We start from the raw sequence: 21060 nt of genomic DNA on the forward strand, positions 1-21060 counted from the left end.
TAAAATTGAAACCCAGGTCTACCTAATAATAGTTAAAAGCAAGTATTTTGGAATCTGATATTCCTGGGTTTCAATTTTATTGTCATCATATACTCTCTCTGTATTTATGTTTAAAATATTTAGGCAGTATAGAATTCTGTTTCCTTCTCTGTAAACTAATGGCAGGATTGACAATATTAAATAATATGATGTAGCTAAACATTTAGCTCAGTGCTTGGCACATAGGATGCCGAAAATAAATGGCAACTACTGTTACTTGTTTAAAACTCTGCCACTGAGACACCATCACCAGCTCCTTCCATTGTTTTTAGTATAAAAAATCTCCCTCCCTTCAGAGATCAGGAAGATATTTATTCCTTATTTTTTCCCAATATTTTTAGAGTTTGGTATTTTACATTTAATCAATTCTTTAATCCAACTTGAATGTATTTTGGTGTATAGTTGAATGAAGAGGTAAATTGCTTTTTCTCCTCTTTAGTAAATGATAGTCCCAATGCAATTTAGTGAACAAAGCCAGTTTTCAGACTGTTGATTTGCTTGATAGACTTTCAGTTTTTATACTAGTACCACACTGTTTTAATTATTATAGCCTCATAATAGATTTCAGTGACTATCATTGCTAGTGACAGGCTTCCAGGTGTCAAAATGATCAATTAGGGCAATGAGTCAAACAGAAGGTAACACTTGGTAACAACTGAGCCTTTATTCCCTTATTCCCTTAACATGACAGTGCTGGCAAGAGACAAAAAAAAAAAAAGTATCCAGTGTTCTATTTTCCCCACAGAAATGGGCCAGGCAAAAACACAGATGAGGATAATCATCTTACTGCTGAGGAACCTAGAACAAAAGATTCCTGGCTTTTTATGGACTCAGAAGACCAGAGAGAGGGAGAGTGGGGAAGGGCTGGCTGTAATTGGGAAAGCACGGAGTCACAGTAAAGTGCCTCAGCCAAGGCTCCCTTCCCTGTCTCGCCCACACTTCCTGGGAAATGTTTCAGCTGGCCAGATAAGGTGGCCTCCAAATGGTGGGTAGGCCTCCCCCAGGCCTCCTCCTCCAGGGTAGGAATGCAGATATATGTATGGATATGCTGTGGGGGCCAGGGGAAAAGAGGCCTGCAGTCAAGTACCAGGAAAAGGAGACCTGTACTCAGCATGCGGTAAGGCCACGTTGTAAGATCCTGCGCTCTGGCAGCAGACAAACCTCAGGTCAAATCCTGGCTAGGGGACCTGCTGTGTGATGTTAGGTAAGTGACTTTGCCTTTCTGGACTTGAGACGAAAAGAGTACCTACTATGGATTTATGCTGAAGATTTGCTGAGAAATTAAAATGCTTATCGTATGGGGAGAAAAAAGGCAATACATGGACTGTGCACCCAGTGTGTGTGGGGAGGGCAGCTTCCGCCCATGAGGCCTACCAGGCAAAGCCTTGTAATTGCCTGCAAGAAATCTGAAAGATCACGCATAAGATTTTGGCCTGGAGCCCGACTCCTCAGCTAGTCTCTGATTTTCAAAATTTTTTTTATAGATCTTTCTTGTTTTTACAGAAGAGCTATGTGATAACTTGATTAAATAAATTTGTTTATGTTTTGACTAAATTAGCTTTAAATCTATAATTGATTTAAGGGCAATTAACATCTTCCCAATATTCAACTTCCATCAAGGAATATAGTATATCTCTCCATTTATTCAAGAATTTTATATTATCTCGTTTGGATGGTCAATATAGGAAAAAAAGAAAAAAAAAAGCTGAGGCCTTGTGCTCAGCCACATAAAGATTTTGGGGTGTGTATTTATGGAAAGGGTCATATGTTCTCTTCCAAGGCGCTTCTTGGGGTCAAAAGTTATTATCTTGGGGCATTTACTGAATTTATCAGTCTAGAGTCTGATCTAGCCTTATATATGTGTGTGAGTATATATATATATAAATATTATATATTTAATTTTGCCAGATGTCAATTGTAATTTCAACTTTCAGTGATGGCCTCATATTAGTTTATTACACATAAAAATAGTGTATAAAGATAGACTCTAAATGTGTTAATTGAATGAGAACTATCCAGTGCAGTAACCATAATACTTGAAAACTCATTCATGTATAGTTCCTCTCTGTAGACAGAAAAATTAGAATCCATGTATGTTGAACTCTCAACTGCTCCAAACAAGGTCCCTAAAATCACCTTCATCTTGAGAAAGACAATGATTGTTCTTTTTTTTTACTGCAGTGGCTAAGTTCATGTGTCATTTTGGCCAAGTTATGGTATCCTTGAGTAAATGATGGTAGGTGGTGATGCTAAAATTAAAACCCAGATCTACCTAATAATGGTTAAAAGCAAGTATTTTGGAATCAGGTAGACCTACCTGGGTTTCAACTTTATTATCACCATGTATTCTCTCTGTATTTATGCTTAAAATATTTAGGCAATATAGACCTCTGTTTCCTTCTCTGTAAACTAATGGCACAATTGACAATATTAAATAATGTGATAACGCTAAACATTTAGCTCAGTGCTTGGCATATAGGATGCCGAAAATAAATGGCAACTATTGTTACTTGTTTAAAAAATGTCAGTGAATGCCCTGCTCTATCTCTTATGAGGGATGACCTTCTAAATGCACAGATACTCTCTAAGGAAAGGCTCCAAGCCAAAAGTTCCTGTCTTGTTTGCCTATCCCACTGTGATTTTAAACCATGACTAACCAAGCCCCTTCTGAAATAATACTTGGTCTTTTGATGCATTAATTCATTATTCTCTTGTTTCTGTCAAGTCCTGTGCTTACAAATCTTTCTTTTTCTTTAAGCTGACTTTCCTAACCCCTGCTCTGAAAAAGTTTAATGTTTAGAGGACAAATTTCTAATTTTTGGAGAAGGCTCACTGTGGCCCCCATGTACTGACATCATTTTGCAGTAACACTTTGTAGTTCCCCCCAACTATGTTCAATAGATGGTTTACTCTAAAAGCAGCACTTTTATTTACTCCACAAATGTAAGTATTATACATGTTTAATCAAAAGCAAACTGATAAAAATAGTGAAGCCTGAATCTTACTGCTTCGTGGCTCATTATCTAATCATGATTGAAAGCATTCAAGTCATGAGAAACTTAAAATTAAAATTCAACACATTTTTTCAGCGTTTAAGAAGAAATATTCAAAATTTGTAGATTTCTCCAATGATATCTCCACCCCTACCCCAATGGTATTGTGCAGCACAGTTGCACATGAGTTTATACATTCAGGGAATTCATTGCCTCTTGTGATTACAAACATCTCCCTAAGGCTTTAAAAAGACATGGAACAAAGTAAAATATCCATGAGAAAGTTGAAGCTTGGAATGGATCACACATTTGGAGACAAAGGCTAGTAAATTGTTGCTTTACCACGGGAAGGAGCCTAACCTTCAGGTTGGCTGCAACTCTCAGTGCCAGAGAGAGTGGCACCCTTTTATGAAATCCACGTGGTCTTCACCCTCCACAAGACAATGGAAAAAGTCTTTTGATCACATATGCATGTGTTCTAGTTTGCTAGCTGCCAGAATGCAACATACCAGAGATGGATTGGCTTTTCATAAAAGGGGATTTATTTAGTTGAAAATGTATAGTTCTTCAGAGGAAAGGCAGCCAGCTTTCAACTTTCTCACATGGGAAGTTTCTTTCTTACATGGGAAGGCACAGGGTGATCTCTGCTGGCCTTCTCTCCAGGCCTCTGGGTTCCAACAACTTTCCCCAGGGTGATTCCTTTCATCATCTCCAAAGGCCTGGGCTGAGCTATAAGTGCTGAGATGAGGTATGCTGAGCTGCTTGGGCTGTGCTATGTTGAGCTCTCTCATCTAACCTTCCAGCCAATTAAATCAAACATCATTCATTGCAGCAGGCATGCCTTCTAGCTGACTGCAGATGTAATCAGCAACAGATGAGGTTCACATGCCATTGGCTCATGTCCAGAGCAATAGAACTAGGCACCTTCATCTGGCCAAGATGACACCTGAACCTAACTATGACAACATATGAACCTGTTTTATAAATAAGATCAAGTATTTCTTATCCCCACATGATGTCTAAGCCCTAGGGCAGGGAATTGAGGGTATTATGATTGAGTTTGGATATGCAGATTCAGGTTGTTGAGTGGAGGACTGTGTGACCAGGACAAAGCAGGGATGGGGGTGCTGGTGGCTGCTGATGTCTGGTAGATCAGAGAATCCTGGCTTCAGAGTACTCCTGTGCTCAGCCATTTCACATCTCTGAGCTTTGTTCGTGTCTTCCCCCTGCCACTCTGTCTTTGCCTGGCTGATGGACTGTGTACCCCTTCTCTGGGTCTGGTACCCCCCTACCCAATCTTATTTTCTGGCTGCAATAGCAAATACCACATAATGGATTGGCTTAACAACAAGAATCTATTGGTTCATGGTTTCAGAGGCTGTGAGGTTGCTTTCTTCTGGGGTTAGTTGCATTCTAACTGGCCAGGAATCAGTTGGATTGGGTTCCGTGGCTTTCTCTTTACATGGTAATGTCCTCTCCTTTCCAGGGGATGGTGAGTCCAATGTTCTCAGGTTAGCTCTGGCCCTGTCCTGCTATGACTTCCTGTCCCTGACATCTCCCTCCTCTGTCAGTGGCTCTCCTGGTCCCTCAGGACACCAAAGCCATCATACAGAATGTATCCTTACTCCCTGGGTCCCTGAAACAGTTCCACCTGTGCTGAGGGTCTCACAGTATCTTTCAGGAACTTCACTCTCTCCACTTTCCAATTTTCTCCACTTCCCAATTTACTCCTCTCTCAAACAGGTTTAGACTCAGGCTTGAGGGAGGTGACAGAGTGGCCTACCTCATTCTACATCTCTCCCCTCTCCTCAGGAGCCTCAACCCACCCAAAACACAACATCTGCCTATTTCTTTAGTCACTTTTCTAATTCCACCCTCACAAGGAAAGCCAGGAGGCCACATGCCAATCAATTAAAATAAATAGATGTTTTCAGGAAGTCATCGGCCCCCAATTCATGATTCAAGTTTGAGCAAGGAAGGGCCCACTGGTATAATAAATAAACTAGATAATATTATTCTTAAATTAACTTTTTACTTTGTGTCTACTTGTTTCGACAGGAAGCTAGTGGAAAGGAGTGGCCATGTCTTACTTCATTATGTGCATTCCTAGTGCCTAACACGGTTCCAGATGTATAGGAATAGGCATTCAAACTTTGTCCAGCTGATCTGGGAGTACTCAAGTCAATTCGGCCAACATTTAGTAAGTACCTATATTAGTTATCTATTGCTGTGGAACAAATTGTTCTAATTTAGTTGTTTAAAACAATATGTATTGTATATTATGTTTTACAATTTCTGTAGGTCAGGAATATGGGTAGAACATATGAGTTCCAACTTGTGTTTTTAACCTTGTTCTAGAATGTGCTTTGTTCTTAAAAGTCCATATTGAGTCTCATCATCAGAATTAATACTTTACCTATTGGTAGTGGCTCTGGGAGCTGATTCTCTTATTATAATATCTTAGTTTTATCACCGTTTCTAATTTAGGATTGAATTTTTACTTTAATGTATTTACATTGAAGCCAGTTCTAAACACCCCCAGACCTAATCCAGCATTGGGCAAATATTGAGGACCTACTGTATGCTCGGAACAGTGCACAGTGTGAGGGATCCAATGATGGGCAAATATTGAGGACCTACTGTATGCTCGGAACAGTGCACGGTGTGAGGGATCCAATGCTCAGCGAAGGCAGGCTTGGTCTTTGCTGTCATGGAGTCAGGTAGGGGAGTAGGCATTGACCAAATGACAGACCTTCCCAGAAAAGGCTTACTTCAGGAGAAGCAGGACGGTCTGCTATTAGGGAAAGATTTGAAGGTTAGGATTAGTAAAAGAGACTTTTCTTTTATTATACATACTTTTAGTTTTAGATTTAAAGAGAAATTGAGAAGGTAGTACAGAAAGTTCCATAGGTCTAGCTGCTTCCTCTATTATAGATCTCTTACATTAGTAGTACATTCATTATAATTTGAAGCACCAATATTGATATATTATATTATAGCTTTAAAGCACTAACATCATTATTAACCAAAGACCATACTTTATTCAGATTTCCTTAGTTTTCATCATCTGTTCCAGGATCCCATCCAGAATACCACATTATATTTAATTGTCCTGTCGCCTTAGGCTCTTCTTGGCTATGACAGCTTCACAGGTGTTACTTGTTTTTAAAGACCTTGACAGTTTGGAGGAGGACTGGTCAGGCATTTTGTAGAATGTGCCTCAATTGGGGTCTGTCTGATATTTTTCTCATGTTCAGGCTGGGCTGAAGGGTTTTTGGGAGGAAGACTACAGAGGTGAAGTGTATTTTCTTTACTTCCTATCAAGGATACATACCATCAACATAGTTTATGACTGTTGACGTTGACCTTGATCACCTGGTTGATACAGTGTTTGTCAGGTTCTCCACTGTGAAGAAATCTTCTTTCATCCCTTTCCAGATTGTATTCTTTGGAGGGAAGTTGCTATGCACAGCCCACACTTAAGGAATGGGGAATTCTTTGGGGGCAGAGTATCTCCATAAATTATTTGAAATTCTTCTGTACAGGAAACTTGTCAGTTCTCTCCTAGAAACCTCATGTTAGTAACCAGCTTTGTCCTTTGCTAGCTGTGTGACCTTGTTTGACCTTGATAAGTTTTTCATCCCTTATCTTTAAAATCTGTCTACTTCACGTAAGTTTTTGACATGGCAGATCAAATGTTTTGTGCTTTAACTGTAACTATACAAATGTCTTCAAGATTATTTCTCTTGGTTCACATTTCTTGTCCCCTGATGGCCCGTGGTTGAGGACATCTACTCTAGGCTTTCCCCCTGGCTTCCAGGGACATTGGAGCTGGCGTCTGGTAGAGGAGAAACCTACGGCTTAACGCGGTCATTGCTGCCTTTGGGATGAACCTCAGGCCAGAGTAGGGAGACCTCCATTGTTAGGTTCCTTCACTTCCTGCCCGGAAAGCTCATACTGTGGGTGAGTGCTGTGGTTAAGATTTCTCAACACAGCTGTTTGAAGGCTCTTAATCAGGTCAGAGGTATGGGGAAAAGAAGGGCTTTTTCTAATCAGGTAATGTGAAGAGAGTCTGAGGCCAGGAGCCTTTTGGTCCAAGGATTTCAGCAGCAGCCTCCTCCCCCTACCCTTTTGGGCTTCCTCCTTTGCCCTGGTTTCTCCTTCAGACTGTTAAGAGCATTTTTGGTTTCAGTTTTGTGAAAGTTCCTAATGCCGTTGCAGGTTATGATTAGGATGATTGTCTTCATAAAAGACACTTGAAAGTCAGGTTCAAACAAGGCACATGCACGTTCTTTGCAGAGGATGTTAAGCTTGTTGACTGGAAGCCTGCCTGCCAGAACAAGATCCTTCTGCGCACACCAGAAACAATCTGCTATTGTCTCCAGGGATAAAACGGTGCCAATAAGAAATGAAAACTCCCAGCCAAGAGGAGGAATACCACATTAACTGCTTCACCGCTGAAGGTAATTATGGGAAGGGGTAGAGAGGGTAAAAATCCTCTTCCTTGTTTTTAGCCTGGCAATACATACATAACATAAATGTGACCAGCAGAACCTTTCATCTGTCTGTTCCAATGAAGTGAATAGTTCCCTCTGCACGTGTGCACATTTCAATGGTGGAGTTTTCCCATCCTTTGGAGACTGCTTAATGCTGCCAGAGGAGAAAGCTGGGTGCCATATCAATTTCCCTTTGCTTGTCCAGGCCCCAGGAGCTGTTATTTCAGGGACAGTCCCCATGCAAGGACTTAGGGGGAAGGTAGGGTGTGTGTATAGATTTTAAGGTACCTTAAGGGAAGAGGATGTGTCCTTGGAGGGAGCTGGGGAAGGAGAAGGGAGAGAAAAGATCAAAGAAAGCAAACTGAATTAGGTAATGGAGAGGCTTGTCTTAATTTTATTAATTCTTTAATTTGTGACTTAATAAGGGTAGGGACAGAGAGGGATTAGAGGGGAAACCAAAACTCTGCAAGCCCCCTGTGCCACTTTCTCCCCCAAACTCTAATGAATAAAAGTAAAGGAATATTAAACAAATCTATATGGGAATTCCATTTACTTTCTTTCCATACTTCGTGTCTGGGCCTGACTTTCTACTGGAACTCACCAAAACCTCTCTGGTGATAAACGTGGCCCCGTCTTCTTCATTTTACCACTGACTGAATGTATCCCACATTTACCATTATCACACCCAATTCAGCTTTACTACTTAAAAATTAAGTACTGTGCAGCAGTTCAAGACTCCAGGAGTTTTGGGAGGTTCAAGCTTCATGTGAGTAATTACTAAAGGGTCAAGCAATGAGTCTCTGGATCAACAGGGTTCTCCCATTCCATTATACCAGGCTTTCCCAAATAGAACAACTTGCAGTGAAGCCCATTCCAGATTCCTAGCCAGATCCCTACAATACAGAAAGGTAATTTAAACTGTGTGCATGATGGGGTGGGGGATGGTGAGTAATCTTGGAACTCTGTATTTTCTGTATGACTTTTCTATAAACCTATAACTGCTCCAATTAAAAAAGAAATAGAAAAAAATTAGCTGAATAACTCTAGATTATTCAATGTCCAGTCTAACATTCTATGCATATGTTAGTGTCCCCACCTTCATTCTCTGATCCCTTTATGGAGAATTTTGTTAAAGACAGGGCTTCATCTGTGCCTTTGTTTCCTCAAGCCACTCACATGATCAGTACACTTGTGGTAAGGAAGACTTCGGTCTGGGGGCTGAGTTTTGCATGGACTCTGGTCACCACTGTGCTAGTTTTCTAGAGCTCTCATTACAAATTACCACAAATTTAGTGGCTTAAAACAACAGACGTTTATTTTCTCACAGTTTGGGAGGCCAGAACTCTGAAACCAAGGTGTCAGCAGGGTTGGTTCCTTTTGGAGCTATGTAGGAGAATCTGTCCCAAGCTCTCTCCCAGTGGCTAGTGGTGGCCCACAATCCTTGGTCTTCCTTGGCTTGTAGACACAGTAGTTCAATCTCTGTCACCTACTCCACATCACCTTATGCTCTGTGTGTCTCTCTTTGTCCTCTCCTCTTCTTACAAGGACAGTAGTCATTGGATTTAGGACCACCCTGGCTCCAGGTAATTTCATTTGATACTCTTAACTGATTACATCTGTCAAGACCTAAATTAAGGTCACTTTCTGTGCTTTTGGGTGGTCATGAATTTTTGAGGGATGCTAATCAATGTGCTACAAATACCAAAATCAATCTTAAGACAACAAGTTTTATGAGGGCAGGACCATTTCTGTCTTGTTCGCTGCGGCACCTCAATGCTTAGCACATTCAAGGCAGTTAATGAGTATTTGTAATAAATGATTAAATAAGGTTAAAATAGGGCCTAAGTGATAGGAACTCAGTATATGTTGCCAGTTGCATTCAAATTAAGACATCATGGTGTTCTAGGGTGCTTGCTTTTTATGATTTTTCAGTGAATTTGTAAAAGGTTCTATGCCTCATTAAACTGATGGAAATGCAATCTATTTACCCTGAAAGTCTTACTTTAAAATGCAGTTTTAAAAAAACAATGTTTCTATTAGTTCTTTACTTTCACTTTTCTCTTCTTATTTCTCATTGGTTTCTTTTCTTCTTCCTCATAATTGTGCTTTTGAAAGGTATGGGTCTGGAATATAAATATACACACATATATTTTAATAACAATTGGATCAAAGGGGTCCTAAACATTTAGATTTGACTCTGAAAAAAGAAAATTTACTTACTTAGTGATTTTATGCTGAGTTTCCCTGAAGTAAGGAGAAATAGCTAATTTTCTACTTTAAGTTAGTCATAAGTGGAAAGGAATTCCATGTTTTTCAGCATACAGTGTTTTAATGCATTACTGTCTGCATCTTTTCAAACTAGTAAACTAGGACATAATGAGGGAGGCGACATTAGACATAATAAGCTGCTCGCCATCCAACTAAGAAATCCTTTCTCACGCTATTTCCTGCCGAGTGAGACTGTATGGAAGCCTACAAATATCTAAACTCAGTGCACTGCTTGAGCATCCCTATTACCTTTCTGAGCCTCAGATCTAGTTCTTTGATTTGTTCTCTCAAGCTCCTTAAAGCTCTTCTATGCCAGTTTGGATGGTATTTAGGAATCCTTGATGAATATGCTCATTATCTAATACAAAGTGACATAAAACACTCCTGCCATGAACTCTGCCACATAACCATACCCTGCTGAACTCCCGTGATTCATGCGGTACTAGATTAATAGCATTTATGTTATTCATATATCTCAGTTGACCTTGATCTGCTAGGAACTCCTTCCTTTTTATCTCTGTTCCATACTGGGGAGGTTTTGTCCCCCATTAACAATGCTTCTTTTGTACATCAAAGCACAACCCCCCACCCCAACATCCCAAGTTTTAATTTTCCTTGCATGCATAATATGTATCTCTCTTCTGTTCACTGTCAGATACTTCTTACCTACATTTAATTGAAGGATAATAGAATTTTTTATTCAGTTTGCCAAAGAAAAGTTCTTAAAAATTAACCTTTTGGTATTTGAACAATAAAAAAAAAAAAAAAGACTGCAGCTTTGTGAATGAAAAACATTCACAGAAATGATTTTTTTCTCCTTTTTTTTTCAAATTAAAAAAATACATGGCTTATATACTGAAAAAGAGATCCAGGCTCATATAATACATCCAGCATCTTTCAATTAACAGTATTTATTTGTCTTGGAACACAAGAGTTTTAACAACACTGCAATATCCCTGTTTGGGTTGAGAATTAAATATATTTATTTTATATATGTGTGAGCATATATGTGTATATATAATGTGTACAACCTTCTTATGAGTAATAATACAGATGTTGAGTAAAAGTTGGTGGGCAATAAATGAAAGTTAAAGTCCATGAAACAATCCTGCCATTCCTCTTAGGAAACTTCTTTGAAAAATACTTATCTAAAGGCAAACAAATGAACAAAACAAAAACAAAATATAAAAAAGAAAAACTCATAACCTTAGAGTGACTTTGTGTTGTGAACTTTCCTTACTTCCAATAAAACATCTTACTTGTAAAGCACCCCCTTTGCTTTTTTAAAATCTCCAATTAGCTTATTTCCCTTTAATCGGTGAATACTTACTTATCTGATATTTAGTTGTTCCATGTAAAATATTTGTAAAGAAGTTCTTCAGCAACCACTCCAGGGGCAACGATAGGTGGGATAAAACCTTTTTAAAACTTCTTCCATAGAACCCGATTTAGAGTATTCAAACTGTCTTTTGTTTTGTTTTTGCTTGGAGATTCAAATCTTTCTTTAATGTACTTATTTTCTAGTTCATTAGTCCTCCGTGAGAAAGTATTTCAAATCCAGTTCTTAAATACAGCAGGATGTGATACAGCAATGTGAATTATCTGCCTTTAAACAAAAATCCAAATTTTCACATCCCAATGTGTATAAATACCACCTGGGCAGCTTTTTAAAGATGCAGATTCCTGGGACTCATCAGGAAAATGCTGGGGTTAAGGACCCAAGCACGTGTTTTAAATCATGACCCTGGTGTTTCCTTACTTTGAGAAAGTACAGACCTTACTTTGAAAAACAATGTTCTAAAGTACTATGGAGCAAAGTGCTTACTCATGTTGAGGAGCTTAGAGTCTGAAGGTTTCAAGGATGCAGTGAAATGTATTGAAGGCGTAATGTCGCACCTAGACATGTAACTAAGAGGTATAAAATATTTAAACTAGGTGAAAGAAATACTTCATAGATTAATAGAAGCTTTGGATATAAATATCTTGCTGAAAGCAGGAAAAGAGACCTCTTAACAGAAATTGGTTTATAGAAGGTAATATGGAATAATGAATGCTGTCGATGGTAGGGATGGTAGGATAATTTCTCTACCCCTATTGGATTTAGGGTTGCTCATGAAAAGGAGTAGGGCAAGCTAAAACTGTTCCATGGGAATGAAGTCATTCACCAACCCTGGTATACTTATTTCTGTTTAAGTTTTCCCATCATTGCTCCATTGGGATACTTTGGTAATGAAGTGATTCAAATCATGAGACAGTTTTTAACTCCAGGCTCAATTGCTCATTTTACTAGATGAATAGGTATGGAGTTATTCACAGTCTGGATTAAAGTAATTAGTGTAAAGCCTAGTTTAAAGTTAGGTCATATAGTTAATTGTTTCTATATACATTGGCTTTATTTAATTCCATGAGATAACATATATGAAAGTGCCTACTATAGAATCTGATATATATTAAGTACTTGAATCCAATTGCCAATTTAGGATCTACTCTCGGATAACTTGCAACCACTTCAAACTCAACAAAAGTCAAATTGATCTCATCTTTGTTTCCTCCTCAAATTGTTTCCCAAACCACCCAGTTACTTAAGCTGGAAACCTTTGTGTCATCCTTGCTGTCTCCTTATCCTTTTCTCCTCCAAATCCTATTGATTTTACTTCCCAAATATCTCTTAAATCACTCTATTTATTTATTGCTCTTGGAGGATAACAATGAACCACAGAGTTAAGATCTGTTCCAAGTTTCTAGGCAAGTTATGGGTGATGATGGCTCAAAGAGCTTGACACATAAAGGAACAGAGACGGCCAGGTTGAGAGAGAAGAAAGGGGGCCAGAACATGAAGGGCCCTTAAAACCATGTTAAGCATTTTAACATTTTCATCCTGAAAAATGGAGAAAGTTTGAAGAGTTTTGAGCATGATGTGATCATAAGTGATGAGAAGAGTTTCTGTTTTATAAGGTTTTTCACTTTTTACTCTCTGGCCCCATTTGTTATAATACAAGATAAGGTCACCATTTTCTTGCCTCTAAACCATTGCATCTGCTCTCATCAACTTGTTCCTTCTCCCTCAAATGCATGCTCCCCACTGCAACCAAACAAATGGAACAGAAACAAACAAAAAAATCCTAGAAATCTGATTAGATCACTCTTCTGTTTTAAATCTTTTTAATGGCTTTCCAATACCTTTAGGATAAAATCCAATTCCCCAGACAGGCTTTCCAAGGCTTCTGGCTAGTGTTTACTTCCCAGCATCCCCTCTGACCACTTTCCCTCTCATACTCTCCAGGCATACTCATCTTCTTTCCCTTCCTTTAAAAACCGTCTTCTCTTTCACCCAGACCTCCCTGTTCTCTCTGCCAGGGCACCAACCCTTAACTATGTGTGCTCAGGCTGGCTAATTCTTGAAGCTTCACTTTGCTTCCAGTGGACTTTTCCAACCCTTAACTATGTGAGCTCCCTGGCTAATTCCATTGTTCCCTTTTATATCATTTATCACATGTTTCTCTGCTAGACTTAAACTCCAATATCTATTCTGTACATGACAGTATTTCAACCAGACATTCACACAGCATCTGCCACCTGGCAGGCTCTCGACATACACTGAGTGAATGAGCAGAAACTGTTAGTTTCCTTCGCTTTGCCTTTTATATTGTGTCTTCCTTCCAAAGAGTTCAGTGGGAAAAGGAAGAACTCAATAATGCCATACCTGTTTCTAGTTTAGATGATAAATCTTAGTCCTGCTAATAATTTGGAAATGAAGGTAACCAAGATAACCTTTAAACAGGGATGTGGGATCTGATAGACAAGGAAAAAAAGATAGAAGAGATTTCAGGGATGTTATTACTATTTGAAATGAGAAATGCTAAGTGATTTAATCATCTATATAATGTTTTCACTTATACCTTTCACAATCATAATAATACTTGAAAACTGCTTTACATTTTGAAATGTGTTTCATACAAATGACCTCATTATGCTAACAACCCTCTGTTATTATCACCCACTTTATGGATTAGGAAACCGAGGCATCATGGTGATGCTAAGAGACTGCCCAATGGTAAGTGGCAGACCAGGACTTGACTCCATGTCCTGGCCTCAAATCCCACGCTCTTCTACATCACATTCCTCCGCTAACTGTCTGGAAAAACAGAACCACACAAAACGGAAATAGTTGACTGCTCTGGGCACTATTTTATGTGCATCATTACCTAATCCATTAAAAGTTGAAAACGAATGAGAGGAAAAGAAAAACATCAGTGAAGGACACTACTGTCATTGGGAACTGGAAGTGGTTTTGGAAATCTTTGCCTGTGGCACTGACAGCTGTGTGGTAGCTGGCGCCCGGGCAGTGGAGATTCTCATTAAGTAGGTTTACGACCTGCAGAGGAACAGCCTTTCAGAGGGAGGCCTCCAGCTGTTGCGTTAAGTTTGCAATTTAAATAGCCAGTTAATCAACTGTGCTGCCTGAGATTCTAAGAGGTCCTAGGCACCTTAGGAAGACTAAGGGGAAGATAGAAACCAGAGGTTAAAAAAGGAAAGAAATAATTCTTGTCTTGAAGAAACTTCTAATCTATGGAGGAAATGGATAAGCACTCAAAATCCCTACCAATATAATGTGAACAACCAAGACTCAATTTCAAGCAGAAGACTTAATGAAGAGTCTAAGCCAGCAGTCCTCACCCGTGGTTGCATGTTAGAATCTCCTTGGGGAGCTCTAAAAATGTCTAAGCCCAGGCTGCAGCCCAGACCAAGAAAATCAGAATTTTTGAAGGTAGAACTCAGGTGATGCCAATGTTCACACAAGGTTGACAAATATGATAAGCCTTGTTGCTCAAAACATGGACTGCTTACCAGCAGCATCAGCTTCACCTAGGAGCTTATTAGAAAAGCACCCTGGTCCCTCCCCACCTATAAAATCAGAATCCCTGTGTGATTTCTGTGTGTGTTAAAATGTGAGAGGCACTGCCTAGCACACTCTCCTTTTGCTCATTCAACCGGAGTTATCCCAATCTTAGTTTCTTCATTCTGAACAGTGTTTCTTTCTGATTATCTCAAGATATGCTGCAAAATTCCACAAATATTGAGGCAAAATTAATTTAAATCTGTTTAATTAAATGAGATCACAACAGCCAACATCTACCAGGGTCTCTTTAGAGCTCAGCACAGGGCTAAGGGCTTTGTTTATATTACCTTATATAAATAAATGAAATTCCCATAACCCTGACATTTCAGTATTATCCTGTTTGATAGGTAATAAAATGAGGTTCCAATAAGTTACCTGCCAAAAGTCAAACAGCTGGTAAGAGGTAGTGGAGACAGAATTTGTACATACGCTTGCCTGATTTTATAGTCATCAGACTAAACCATCCTGCTCATTCACTGGGAAAAGAGATATTAAAACAAATAATAACAGGGACCCACATATCCCAAATAGCAGAGATTTCTCTATAGTTAGGGTATTGTGGTCTTAAGTTTTATTTCTACTAATGCCTTTAAAACTTAAGGCAATTTTTGGTGCCTCAATTATTTGATTAAAAATGGAGATGACATTATGAGAAATTTAATGTATTTTTATTTCATATCTAAATATCTAAGGTATGAAATTCAAAAGTTCACAAGAGTTTTGACTGAAAAATAAATCTCCCTTCTATTCTCCTACCCCTGCTGCGCAGTTTCCCCGACGCAGGCAGTAAGTAGTCTAGATATTTTACTGTATTCCAACAATGATTGGCAAGGTAAATGGAATGATCATGATTGATTTAATCTCTTCGGGGTTTATCTCCTGGGCAGGGACAAGGGTTGTGACTTGGGGCCTTGCAAAATGGGGCTGTTAGCAAAATAGAAGAATATTATTCGATAGGCAATCAAGAGTGTCTGTCATGGTTTGGATGACATGCTCATATAACCTAATGGCATACTGATGGCAGTTCCCAAACTTTTGCTAATACAAACAATGCTGCAGTGAAGAGCTTTATATAAATGGTATTTTGCACATGTGTGAGTGTTTCCATAGGGTACATTTCTAGAGGTGGGATTTCTGGGGCAAAGTTAGGTGCATTAAAAATTTTGATAGATATTGCCAATTACTCTCCGTAGAGGCTGGACCAATTTACACTCCCATTAGCAGAGATGTAAGTGCCTGGTTCACCAGGTAATGATACACTTGTAATCACAGCACATTATCAAACTTCTTGACTGGATAGATGAAAAGTGGGAAGTATATATGGTGATTTGAAGCTGTGCATAGCACAGAAAAGCATGTTCTTAAATCCAATCCATTCCTTTAGGCGTGAGCCTATTGTAAATATGACCTTTTGGCAAGGTTACTTCAGTCAAGGTATGACCCACTTCATCCAGGATGGGTCTTAATTCTTTTACTGGAGCCCTTTATAAATGGAATAAACATGGAGAGAGAGAAAGAAAGAAAGAATGTCACAGAAGCAAGAAGCTGAAATGGAACCTTACAGGGAAGGGAGAGCCCAGGAGACTCCATCACCATGACTACCTTGCCATGTAGTTGAGGAGCCAAGGATAGCTGGCAGCCAGTCTCCAGGAAGAAGGAATTGCCTTGATGACCTTAATTTAGCCTCAAAACTGTAAGCTGATAAATTCCCATTGTTTAAATGGACTCATTTCATGGTATTTGTTTAAGCCACCTGGTAAACTAAATCAGTAGTTTTAATTAACATATAAAAATGTTTAATTAACACTTAATGTTAACATTAACACTTTAATTAACATTTTAACACTTTAATGTTAATTAAAAATGTTTAATTAACATAAAAATAATAACATAAAAATTATTCTTTGAATGAAGATCTCATATTTTCAAGAGACAGTTGTATTTACTCTTCCATGACTTTTCTGTTTCTATCCTTGGCTTACCTTTTTTTAATTGGTCTTTTCTTATCAACTTCTGGAAGCTCTGTGTATTAGAGAAATTGGAATTTTTTGACATGCATTGCAAATATTATTCCCAGGGTTTTTTTTTTTTTTTTTTTTTTCGGTATTTTGACTTTTTATGGTATTTTTTTGCCATGTAGAAATGTATTATACCATCAAACATAAAGTCATACTTTATGATGTCTAGATTTTGAATCAATGTGGGAAAAACCTTTCCTGCCCAGAGATTATTTAGAAAGTTTTCCATTTTTTTTCTAATGCTCTGAATGCTTAATGTTCACATTAAAACATTTGATCCATGGGATTTCTTTTAGCATAAGTTCCTCTTCCCCTCGCCCTGATGGCTAGTCAACCTTTTACTGAATACTCTAGCTTTTCTCCACTGTCACTCTTATTAAATATTAAATACCTTTACATTTATTTCTGTATTTTCTATTCTGTTCTATTGAGCTATCTGCGTGTTCATACTGTTTATAATAACAGTATTGTACTGGTCATAATTGCTTTAATATCTAGCAGGGCTAGTTTCCCTGATCTCCATTATTATTTCAGTAATTTTGTAGTTATTTTTGCTGTTTTATTTTTACATTTTTTATTTGCTTTTTCATTTAGTTTGTCTAATAAAAATCCCATTTAATATTATTATTAAAATTAGGTTAAATATATAAACAAATTTAAGAAACCCCTAATGATATTTTGTCTTTCAATCAAAGTGTATGATATAGTTCCCCCCTCCCCCTTCCCCTAGTTTTTGATTTTAAAGTAAGGAGTGTTTGATTCACTTTGTCAGATAAATTTGTCTTTAGGACGTAGGAAAAAGTATAATTCAAATTTTCCTTATTTTCTTTTTGGTCTTTATGTTTGCTCAAAATGTTCTCTTGAGTTCACCCACCAATTTTGTTACTGAAATAATAATGGGGAAAAAAGTAAATTTGCTTTCATAAAGTCTCTTTCTGAAAGTTTGAACAAGTGGATGAATCATAGCAATGTCATCTGCATTTTCTCCTAAGAGACTTGGCTGGGGAAAAAAAAAAACTGTAGCTACTACTTAAAACAGTCCTTGCTGTTTGGCAGGAGTGTTTCCCAAGTCCCAGAGTATATCCTGTGGCTGTTATGTTTTCCAAGGATTAATATACCTTGTTGTGGGCTTAGGCTTCCAGTAACAATGACATGGCCATCCAGTTCACTTATCACTCACGGCATCAGCATACTGACATTTCATAACCGGTCTCACTCTCATGCCAACATTCAGAAGGGACAGTGAAACAAATAGTTGGCTACTTGCTTAAAATCTTGTCTTAAATTCTGCAAAGGAAAGATGAACCTTTTTGAAATCAAGTACCTGGGTAAAAAAAAATCCTTATCAGTGTTGGGGGTATTTTGTAATCACACTGTTATTTGGGGGGAAATATACAGGTTATGGTCAAATACTTCTTTCAGGTTGTTAGGAGCTGCTGTATAAATCTTATGAAATAGTTTAGACTTCTCTGCGTGCTCTGACTTGCATGAGGTAAAGAATTTCCTTTCATAGCTAACCAAACTTTCTCGATTCCTCTCTGTTCTAAGTATCAAGTATCTGTTTCTCAGAAATGTACTTGTTTTAACTGAAATTATTCTAGTTTGCAGCACATATACCAACACCTTTTCTCTAACAATTAACTTTTTGCAAGTTTTAGCGTTTAGTTGTTCTTTAGGGACAAATGGAAAATTAAAGGTTAAAACCTTTTTCAATGTATATATTTAGTGTGGAAACAACATCCTGAAATGTATTTGCTATATTCTTACTTCTTTCTGTATAGTTGGACAGGGTTCAATCAGGTCCAAAGTAGCATTGGAAGTCAACTTGAGTTTCATGATCAGGTAAAAGAGGAACACTGGCTGCTTTTAATTTATCCTATGTTTTACTTTGGGAAACTCATTCTACTATCTTCCCATTTACCTGGCCAGCTCACACTGTTGTTACTTACATATTCTTTTCTTTTTAAACTGGTACTTTTAATTTAATGAGTATAATCTGGTAAAACTCTGGATAGCATGTGGTATCAGATTTTTACCCCTTTCCCTAGCAGCTTATTTAATTTCCTCAAAAATGATATAACATGAAGAATTTGATGGAAATGTTTTTTATAATAGCAAACATTTCAAACAAACTTAGTGTCCAACAACAGGGGACTGGTTAAATAAGTTAGCTCACTTATCCCCCATTTTTTTCTTTCCTCTGTCCCAGTAGGACCTGTTCTACCCCTCCGTTTCCTCCTTACTCTGTGTCAGGAATAGACTCCCCCTTTCCACTTACAGAGGATGCAGGAGGCTGGAGTGTGTGTGTACGTGCAAACCACGAATGTGAAGATCTTCAGTGAAGGGCAGAGAAAGAGTTCAGAGGAGTTTTTTTTAGGAGGGAGCCAGAGCTGTGGCCTTAACTCCTTGGCCTCATTTGCAAATGTGGTCCAGAATCCAAAATGTAGGCCCGGATCCCAGATCCGTTTCTGCTCTTTAGGTACACATATCATTGCATTGGATGGGTCATGGGCCACTTACTGTCTGAAAAAGGGAGTTTGAATTCAGTCTAGGACTGAAGAACTTAGGACTTAGTCTTTCAGGTCACCTTCTGATCTAAAACTGATTCTTTTTTTTTATTTCCCCATATCTTTTTTTTTTCTGCAAGTTTTATTTTGATATATTCACACACCATATAATCCATCCAAAGTATACAGTGTCTCACAGGATTATCATCTAGCTGTGCAATCATCACCACAATCAATTTTAGAACACTCATTACTCCAAAAAGAAAAATAATAAGTAGACATAAAAAAGAAAACCCCATACCCCTTATCACCTCCTACTGTTGACCCCTAGTATGGGTGTGGTACATTTGTTACTGTTGATGAAAGAATATTAACATATTACTGTTAACTGTAGTCCATACTTTGCAATAGGTGCTTTTAAACAGGTTTTTTTTAAAAAAATCCAAATCTGGTCACATCATTCCTGACTAAAACTTCCAAAATTTTCCCCTCTGCTCTTAGGATCAGGACCAGTCTCCCCACTATCCCCCCCACCCCTGCCCCATGATCTGGTCCAGGGCTACCTCACAATCTCTTCTCTTATTATCCTTTTACTCTCCAGAGACATGCCAAACTCCTCCCTACACAACAACCCCAATACATGCTCCTTTCTGCAAGTAACCCCTTCCTCATGCTTAGTTGTTAGTCAACCTTTGGGTCTCGAATGAAATATTTCCTCAAGGAAGCCTTATTTGACCTCCATCCCCTGGTGCTCCTATGTACTCTCTTCATATCATAATTTAAGTGTTTGTGAAATGAAGTAATGCTGGTCTCCCCAGCCAAGGCTATAAATTCCAAACACAACATGTGGTTCATTATTATAACACTAATGCGACAATGTTTATTTCCCGATTGAATGAATGAGTTTTATTCATTTAAGTTTTCAGGACCCCTTCTGAAAAGGGATCATGGATTGGCATACAGAGGTGTTTACACTCTAACAACACCCAAAATTTAACTTAAATGTCCCAACGGTCTCATTTATTTCCACTAGAAATATTCTAGAAAAATAAGCTTGATATTTATGTTTTATTATGGAAAAGACAGCTAGATGTGACAAGATAACACTTCAACACAGCAAGTGCAATTGAGAGACCAGTATTTGAATCTTAGCTCTGCCTCTTCCTAGCGGTGGCTCCTGGGGCAGAGGTATTTAAACTCTCTGAGCCTCAGGTTCTCATCTACGGGAGGATAACATCTATTCCATACCAGGTTATTGCAAGATTTAAATGTGATATTGGGTGCAATGTATAAATGCTCAGTGCCTGGTATTTGGGAACACAATAAATATTAACTGGTGTTAGTTCTTAGGATGATAATAAGTCCTCTGCTTATTCTGGGCCCAGGGACCCTCTCTGGATGGATTACATCCCTCTTTGGTTGTAAATGCAAAGAAAATACAGAAAGCTAAAGCATAGTTCCAGTTGTCCAGGAGTCAAAGCTTGGCAGTTTTGCATCTGTGACAGACAGGGAGTATGCATGAAGGTAGGAAAGCTCCCCAAATGTCTCATGCTTCATTTAATCTGGAGAATATTCATCTTCAGATATAAATTATAAAATTGCAGAATAAGAAGTGAATTCAACAATTTAACAACTAAGCCTAAGGTGGTGGGACAGTGGCTCAGTGGCAGAATTCTTGCCTGCCATGCTGGAGACCCGGGTTTGATTCCCGGTGCCTGCCTATGTAAAAAAAAAAAAAAACCAACAAAAAACTAAGTCTGCAAGGTGTGAGTTTCTAGCAACAGTCCTCTCAATCTGTTGTTTTTTAAATCATTCCTGCGCCCATTTCAGTAGGAGTGT

The 21060-nt window shown here is 38.4% G+C and overlaps 1 protein-coding gene across 35 annotated transcripts in view; it reads left to right on the forward strand.

The window, feature by feature from the left end:
* Positions 1-21060, forward strand: part of LOC143681453 (uncharacterized) — a 241337-nt gene that overhangs the window by 23816 nt on the left and 196461 nt on the right. For 9 of the 35 annotated variants that reach the window (XR_013174631.1, XR_013174629.1, XR_013174630.1 and 6 more), the window contains 2 exons: positions 5091-5232; positions 7332-7495. The gene's annotated coding sequence lies outside the window, so the exon portion shown is untranslated. Of the gene's footprint in view, positions 1-5090; positions 5233-7331; positions 7496-10590; positions 16390-21060 lie in introns of those variants that run through there. The other 26 variants (XR_013174627.1, XR_013174626.1, XM_077158510.1 and 23 more) reach the window with 12 other exon arrangements.

The sequence above is a fragment of the Tamandua tetradactyla genome, chromosome 4 (assembly GCF_023851605.1).
Source record: "Tamandua tetradactyla isolate mTamTet1 chromosome 4, mTamTet1.pri, whole genome shotgun sequence".
NCBI classification, from domain to species: Eukaryota; Metazoa; Chordata; class Mammalia; order Pilosa; family Myrmecophagidae; genus Tamandua; species Tamandua tetradactyla.